Source organism: Adiantum capillus-veneris, chromosome 15, assembly GCF_014529385.1.
Source record: "Adiantum capillus-veneris isolate H3 chromosome 15, ASM1452938v2, whole genome shotgun sequence".
Taxonomy (NCBI): Eukaryota; Viridiplantae; Streptophyta; class Polypodiopsida; order Polypodiales; family Pteridaceae; genus Adiantum; species Adiantum capillus-veneris.
The window spans coordinates 69,847,388-69,855,374 of NC_140945.1; positions in this window are offsets into that span (position 1 = coordinate 69,847,388).

The following is a 7,987-nucleotide window of genomic DNA, read 5'->3' on the forward strand; positions in this document are numbered from 1 at the left end:
TTCCTCTGCATCTTGTGGTGATGGTATGATGGGATCAATTACTAGCTCAATGTCCGTCTCTGCAAAGATAGATCTACCCCGCGGCGTGACTGGAATGACATACCAAAGTCTTCTTTGATATATACATGGCACATAAAAGACCTGTACGTCACACACTAAGAATAAGCTGATATACATAACTTAAATTTTTAATTTAAGTTAATTGCACATAGCCTAAATTACCTGCTCGCAACTACTAGGATACACCAAGTTGTCAGTTTTTCCCCGATGGAATTGGGTGGAATCCACCATAATGAGCCCATTTTCATGTCTTTTGACCTCACTTGCAAACCATCGACACTCAAAGAGGAATTTGTGAAAAGATCTGAAATCCACTTTGATTATTCTCTCTATAGTACCACAATATCTGACCTCATCTGTTGTTGTGTCAAAGTTTCCCATCACGCCACAATCATTAGTGGTCCGACGCTCATCTATCTTGCGGGTGCGATAATGTCGGCCTTCGGACCAAATGGAGTTGAAAATGAGACCCTACAATCACAATGCATAAGAGGTTACATCGCATTTCATTAAGTGATTTGCATACATGCATACATAACATATACACACTCACCTTGTGCAAGCATCCTCGCGCATACTCCCATTCTTTAGGGCTTATTTGTTCTCCTTGTGCTTTGGCATTGGTCATGGCATTATAGATCCACTCTACTTGAATCAAGTCAGGATATTTTGCAAGCTCTTTAGGAAAAGGAGGAGCAAGTCTACCTCCATGGGACCTCTTCCATGCATCTCTATCCCTTTCTCTAGCTGCGCGGGCTTCCAACTACATATTGACCCATTTGGTCATGATAGTGGCATTGAGTAAAGAGTAGTTGTTGACTATGGCATGAAACTCTCTATCCATGACCAAGAGTGAGCCTTTTCCACTGGGAATGGTTGAATGCTTCCTAGGATCCTCTTCTTCACTCCACAGACGAGGCAATGATGGATCCACTGTGATGAGATACTGTGAGACATACACAAATGCCTCTTGCACCACCCAACCTTCTGCCATGCTCGCCTGAAAACATTAAAACCACATATTTTTATTAGTAACTCCATAGCGTATAAATGCTATCTATATTGTATTTATTTTGCATACCTCCGGTTGTGACCTCAATCTAACAAAATCCTTTAAAGTCTTCAAGAATCTCTCCAAGAAGAACATCCATCTAGAGTGAACCACCCCACAAATGACAATCTCCTCAACAAGGTGAAGCAATAGGTGTATTTGGCTAACAAGGATTGTACGTGGGAATGTATCCTCAATAGCACACACTGCCTCTACTGCTAGCTGATGACTGGTATGGCTTCTACCTCTATCTCCTTGGAGCTCACAAATCTACAAGGCAAATGTTATATAGTAGATGAAAAAAAATTCCAAAGTTCATGCATGCACAACATGATATAGTACTTGAAAAAAACCCATTACCTCACAATCTCACCCACTTTGAATATTGCAGCCTTCACCTTAGTGTCCCCATAACCACTAATAGCTATGGGAAATACAAACTACAAGCAATAAAACATCTTAGTGAATGTCAACCTATATATAAGGACACATAGACACCACAAACTGTTCTACTCTTACCTGAAGGATTTTATGCCAATCATGGGATTTCAATCCATACAATTGAGTGGAGCCACCCTTTTTGGTTTTTGTCAAAGAACCTTTGAGTGACCGCATATATCCCATTGGAGTTCTGATGGATGCAATAACTTTCTTTGTCCGCTCTTGGTTTGCCTTTGACATTATCCACGATGCTTTTGGGAGAATCATTTTTCCCCGCTCCCCCATGCGAGGCGTGGCTGAAGGGGGGAGACGTCTAATGGCTCTTAAATCTTCCCTAGCACCCAATGAATCTTTCTTGCCAATTATGTGATCCCATATAGCTTGCCCAACATTTTTGAAACATGCATAGGGTCCAATAATTGCTGAATTTTCAACGAAGCCCAATAGGGGAGCAACAAGAAGATTGAGTATCTCGACATACCCTTTGGCAACCCATTGGGAGGTGGTGAGGTACCATGATGCTCCTCCCAATGCTTCACCCAATCAGCCATGTTCCAATGGAACGGCTGCACTCCATTGATAGGGAGAGCATATCTACGATGTGAAGGAGGTAGGAAGCGATGGTTGTTGGGATAGATCACCTTCCCAAGAAGAGGAGGTCTCTCTATCATAAGGGAAGGGCCACAAGTGGGACACGCACTATGTCCAGATGTTGCCAATCCTGCCAAGACGTAAACAAACGTTACACATGAAACAATAAACCTAAAGCAAAGAGTACAATTAACATGGGCATACTTACCAGATACCTCTCCAAATCCTGGGTAACCATGCATGGTCCACATGAGGATGCACTTGATGACGGCTTTGCGGTCTCGTGGTGGCCGTGAAATGTCAATGACATCTATGCCTCTACATAGTTCTTGAAGCTCATCAATAAGAAGCTGCAGATATACATCCATGTTTTTTACCTTGTGCTTTCCTGGAATGAGAAGTGATAGTAAAATGTTTCCCTTTTTTGTTGCCTCCCAAGGTGGAATATTGTAGTTTACAACAACGACCGACCAAGTGCTCCATGAAGTAGAGCGGTGCCCAAATGGATTCACTCTATCACTAGCTAACCCAATCCTCAAGTGACGAGGCTCATCCCTGAACTCTGGCCATGTGTCCTCTATGTGCTTCCACGCTGGTGAGTCAGCTGGCACTCTCATAATACCATCTGTGGAGCGATTTTTTGCATGCCAACTCAAAAGCTCGCTCGTACCCTTCGATCTAAACATGTGTTGGATGTGAGGGATGAGTGGAAAATGCCTCAAAACTTTACGTGGAATTCTGTTGCTCTGCATTCCTTCTTTGAACCTAGGCTCCCCGCACGATGGACATGTGTCACAATCAGCATGCTCATTACGAAAGAGCACACAATCGTTCACGCAAGCATGAATGCGATCATAATCCATCCCTAATGCAGTCACTACTTCGCGGGCTTTTCGTCTGTTCTCTGGCATGTGATTGCCAGCTGGCAGCATCTTTCCTAGCAATCTATCACAAGAAGAAAGTACATTAGAAGCTAATTTATGCACTCCACAAGCATCCTTCACAATCTGTATACATACCTCAAAAATGCGTCGACACTAGCATTGCTCCATCCAAACATCGCCTGAAGGTTAAGGACTTCGAGAGATGCCCTTAAAATGGAGTAAGAGCATCTATCATATAGTGCAGTGTGTGCCGAATCGAGTAGCTCACTCCTCGTTCGCTCGAAAGCTTCTTCGCATGCACACTCTGGTTCATGCTCCTCCTCTCGTGCAAAGAGATCCTCAACCATTCTATGCAAATGGTCGTCTTCTGCATCCACGTAAGGAGATGGGATGTGGTCACTCGAATAAGAGGGAGCAGCAGTACTTGGCTGATTTGATGTGCTTCCTCCCTCTCTAATGGATTCTTGGCACATGCGTTCTTCCACCCTCTTTTCCCCTCCTCCACCAACCACACGCCAATGAGGGGTGACGTCAAAAGGCGCTACAATTCGCGGATCATTTGTTTCCATCCGTACACGCTTGCGAGGATCGTCCCATAGTCCATAATCTTCTACATGGCTCAAGCATATCCGTCGAAGTCGAGCAATGGCGCATTTGCACCGCACGCATGGGCATGGTAATCGCTCGGCCAACCACCGTGATCTATCCGGTTCAGTGAACGGGCCAAAATCATCCCAAGCAACCTACATTAATAAATTACATACACTAATTAAAATTTAATTACCAAAGAATGTTAATAAAATATCAGTAAAAAGTAAAAATTAAACTTTTAGGTAAAAATGTCATTTTCAAAGTACTAGGAATACTTTCATTTTATATATATTTTATAAAAAACATAGTACCAATAGATTTTGAGGATCAATAGTAATAATGTCAGAACGTGGCCATCTGTTTATATGGCCCGAATTTGCGCCGCGATAATAGGTGCGGTAATCAGTGCGGTAAGACACGCGATAATGCTCGCGGTAATAGGAGCAGAAAAACAAATTTTAAATTTTTTTTTAAATAGGGGCACCCGCGTGCCCCGCGAAGTTCAAAGCCCTAAAATTCGAATTTCATCGTCTTCTCCACAAAAGTCGAGAGCGCGAACCTCACAACCTTGAGCTCTACCTCCATCTCTACTCTTCTACTTTCCACCATCTCTACTCTTCCACTCTCCTACCCTCTCCCAACAAGCGCTTCAATTCCATGTAAGTTTTGTTGTTATGTTTTTTGAGTTTTTCACACGCATATACACACATGCATACACACACACACGCATACACACACACACACACACGCATACACACATGCATACACTCATACACACGCATGCACACACACGCACACACACACTAATTAGTGCACGTGTACGTTCTTTACACACTAATTAGTGCATGTGTTCTTTACACACACTAATTAGTGTGTGTATTATTCTAATGCACACACTAATTAGTGTAAGTAAAGACACACCAAAACTTAAATTTGTTAATTATTAGTTACTTGCAAAATCTAAACTTGTTAGATTTATCAAATTTGTTTAATTTATTACTTGCATAACCTAATATGTTAAATTTGGGATTGGCCATGCACACACTAATTAGTGTGTGCATTGGCCAATGTGATTGGTCAATGTACACACTAATTAGTGTGTGCATTGGTCAATGGGATTGGCCAATTCACACACTAGTTAGTATGTGTTAACGCACACTAATTAGTTTGTGATTAGTGTGTGCATTGGCCAATGTGATTGGCCAATGTGATTGGTCAATGCACACATTAATTAGTTTGGGATTAGTGTGTGCATTGGTCAATTGGATTGGCCAATACACACATTATTTAGTGTGTGATTAGTGTGTGTACAAGCCAATTGGATTGGCCAATACACACACTATTTAGTGTGTGATTAGTGTGTGCATTGACCAATGAAATTAGCAAATGCACACACTAATTAGTGTGTGATTAGTCCAATTACACAAGCCAATGCACACATTAATTAGTGTGTGCACACACTAATTAGTGTGTGCACAAGCCAATTACACAAGCCAATGCACACACTAATTAGTGTATGTTAACACACACTAATTATTGTGTGCACAAGCCAATTAAACAAGCCAACACTAAAACACACACTAATTATGTTAAATTAAACAACAATCAACACAAAAACAGAAACATATCTCCATGATTAAGTCGTAGGTGACGTATTAGGCTCCAATGACCGTTCAAGTGATCGTGCAATCGGTCACACTAATCATAAACACACTAATCAGCCAACCACCGTGATCTGTCCGGTTCAGTGGACGGGCCAAAATCATCCCAAGCAACCTACACTAATAAATCACATACACTAATTAAAATCAAATTACCAAAGAATGTTAATAAAATATCAGTAAAAAGTAAAAATTAAACTTTTAGGTAAAAATGTCATTTTCAAAGTACTAGGAATACTTTCATTTTATATATATTTTATAAAAACATAGTACCAACAGATTTTGAGGATCAATAGTAATAATGTCAGAACGTGGCCATCTGTTTTTATGGCCCGAATTTGCGCCACGGTAATAGGTGCGGTAATCAGTGCGGTAAGACACGCGGTAATGCTCGCGGTAATAGGAGCGGAAAAACAAATTTTAAATTTTTTTATAAATAGGGGCACCCGCGTGCCCCACGAAGTTCAAAGCCCTAAAATTCGAATTTCATCGTCTTCTCTACAGAAGCCAAGAGCGCGAACCTCACAACCTTGAGCTCTACGTCCATCTCTACTCTTCTACTCTCCACCATCTCTACTCTTCCACTCTCCTACCCTCTCCCAACAAGCGCTTCAATTTCATGTAAGTTTTGTTGTTATGTTTTTTGAGTTTTTCACACGCATACACACACATGCATACACACACACACACACACGCATACACACATGCATACACTCATACACACGCATGCACACACATGCATACACACACACACACTAAACACACACTAATTAGTGCACGTGTACGTTCTTTACACACTAATTAGTGTGTGCATTATTCTAATGCACACACTAATTAGTGTAAGTAAAGACACACCAAAACTTAAATTTGTTAATTATTAGTTACTTACAAAATCTAAACTTGTTAGATTTATTAAATTTGTTAAATTTATTACTTGCATAACCTAATATGTTAAATTTGGGATTGGCCATGCACACACTAATTAGTGTGTGATTAGTGTGTGCATTGGCCAATGTGATTGGTCAATGTACACATTAATTAGTGTGTGATTAGTGTGTGCATTGGTCAATGGGATTGGCCAATTCACACACTAATTAGTATGTGTTAACACACACTAATTAGTTTGTGATTAGTGTGTGCATTGGCCAATGTGATTGGTCAATGCACACATTCATTAGTTTGGGATTAGTGTGTGCATTGGTCAATTGGATTGGCCAATACACACATTATTTAGTGTGTGATTAGTGTGTGTACAAGCCAATTGGATTGGCCAATACACACACTATTTAGTGTGTGATTAGTGTGTGCATTGACCAATGGAATTGGCCAATGCACACACTAATTAGTGTGTGATTAGTCCAATTACACAAGCCAATGCACACATTAATTAGTGTATGTTAACACACACTAATTAGTGTGTGCACAAGCCAATTACACAAGCCAATGCACACACTAATTAGCGTATGTTAACACACACTAATTAGTGTGTGCACAAGCCAATTACACAAGCCAATGCACACACTAATTAGTGTATGTTAACACACACTAATTAGTGTGTGCATGCACTAATGCACACACTAATTAGTGTATGTTAAAACACACTAATTAGTGTGTGCACAAGCCAATTACACAAGCCAATGCACACACTAATTAGTGTATGTTAACACACACTAATTAGTGTATGTTAACACACGCTAATTAGTGTGTACACAAGCCAATTAAACAAGCCAACACTAAAACACACACTAATTATGTTAAATTAAACAACAATCAACACAAAAACAGAAACATACCTCCATGATTAAGTCGTAGGTGACGTATTAGGCCCCAATGATCGTCCAAGTGATCGCGCAATCGATCACACTAATTATAAACACAATAATCTCTTATTAGTCAATACACACACTAATATCTTATTAGCACTCAAGGCTTTGCAAGACTCTTTTATAGGTTGTAGACACACATTGGATTCTTTCCACATTGAATTCTTTCAACATTGGATACTATAGAGAATCCAATGTTTGAAAAAAATCAATGTGTAAATTTTTAATCATATATTCAAATTTTATACCCTAGTTTAATCTTTGTCGTAATAAATGCAGACCATGTCTTCTTCTTCCACACCACGCTTTCGCAGCATTGAGGATTTCATGGCAGACGGGATGTCATATCCCGATGCTCTCTCTGCCTATCATTCACAGCCGTCGCCTCAGTAGTCATCATCAGGGTTTGGCTGGTTTCGGGACGCTCTAGGTGAATCCACTGCCGTACCTGTGAACGATCCAGATGTGGAGAGGGCATTGCGTCTTCGGGCTGAGTGGTTAGGTTCACAACAGACCCTTACGCAATGCTATTCACCGACGCAGCTAGCAGCTTTTGGATTATCAGAGGTCTCTACTCCGACTGGTGGCACTCCATACCTGTAGAGTTTTCCAGCTACAGCTCCAGGTTCAACTTTTCCTTCACAGGGTCCAATGCCCCAAGGTCCAACGCCGTTGGGTGCGACGCCATAGGGTCCGACGCCACAGGCGTCCACCTATCCATCACCTATCCAACCTTCTACCCCAGATTCACGTCGGCGCCCTCTTCTGGCAGTCAGCGTCAGGGCAGCTCATGCGCTAGCGTCGGTCGATCTCGACGAGGGAGCGGAGCTAGTTGTTGTTTTGGGGGGGGGGAGTACTACAGATTCTCCTCCACAGTCACCGCTC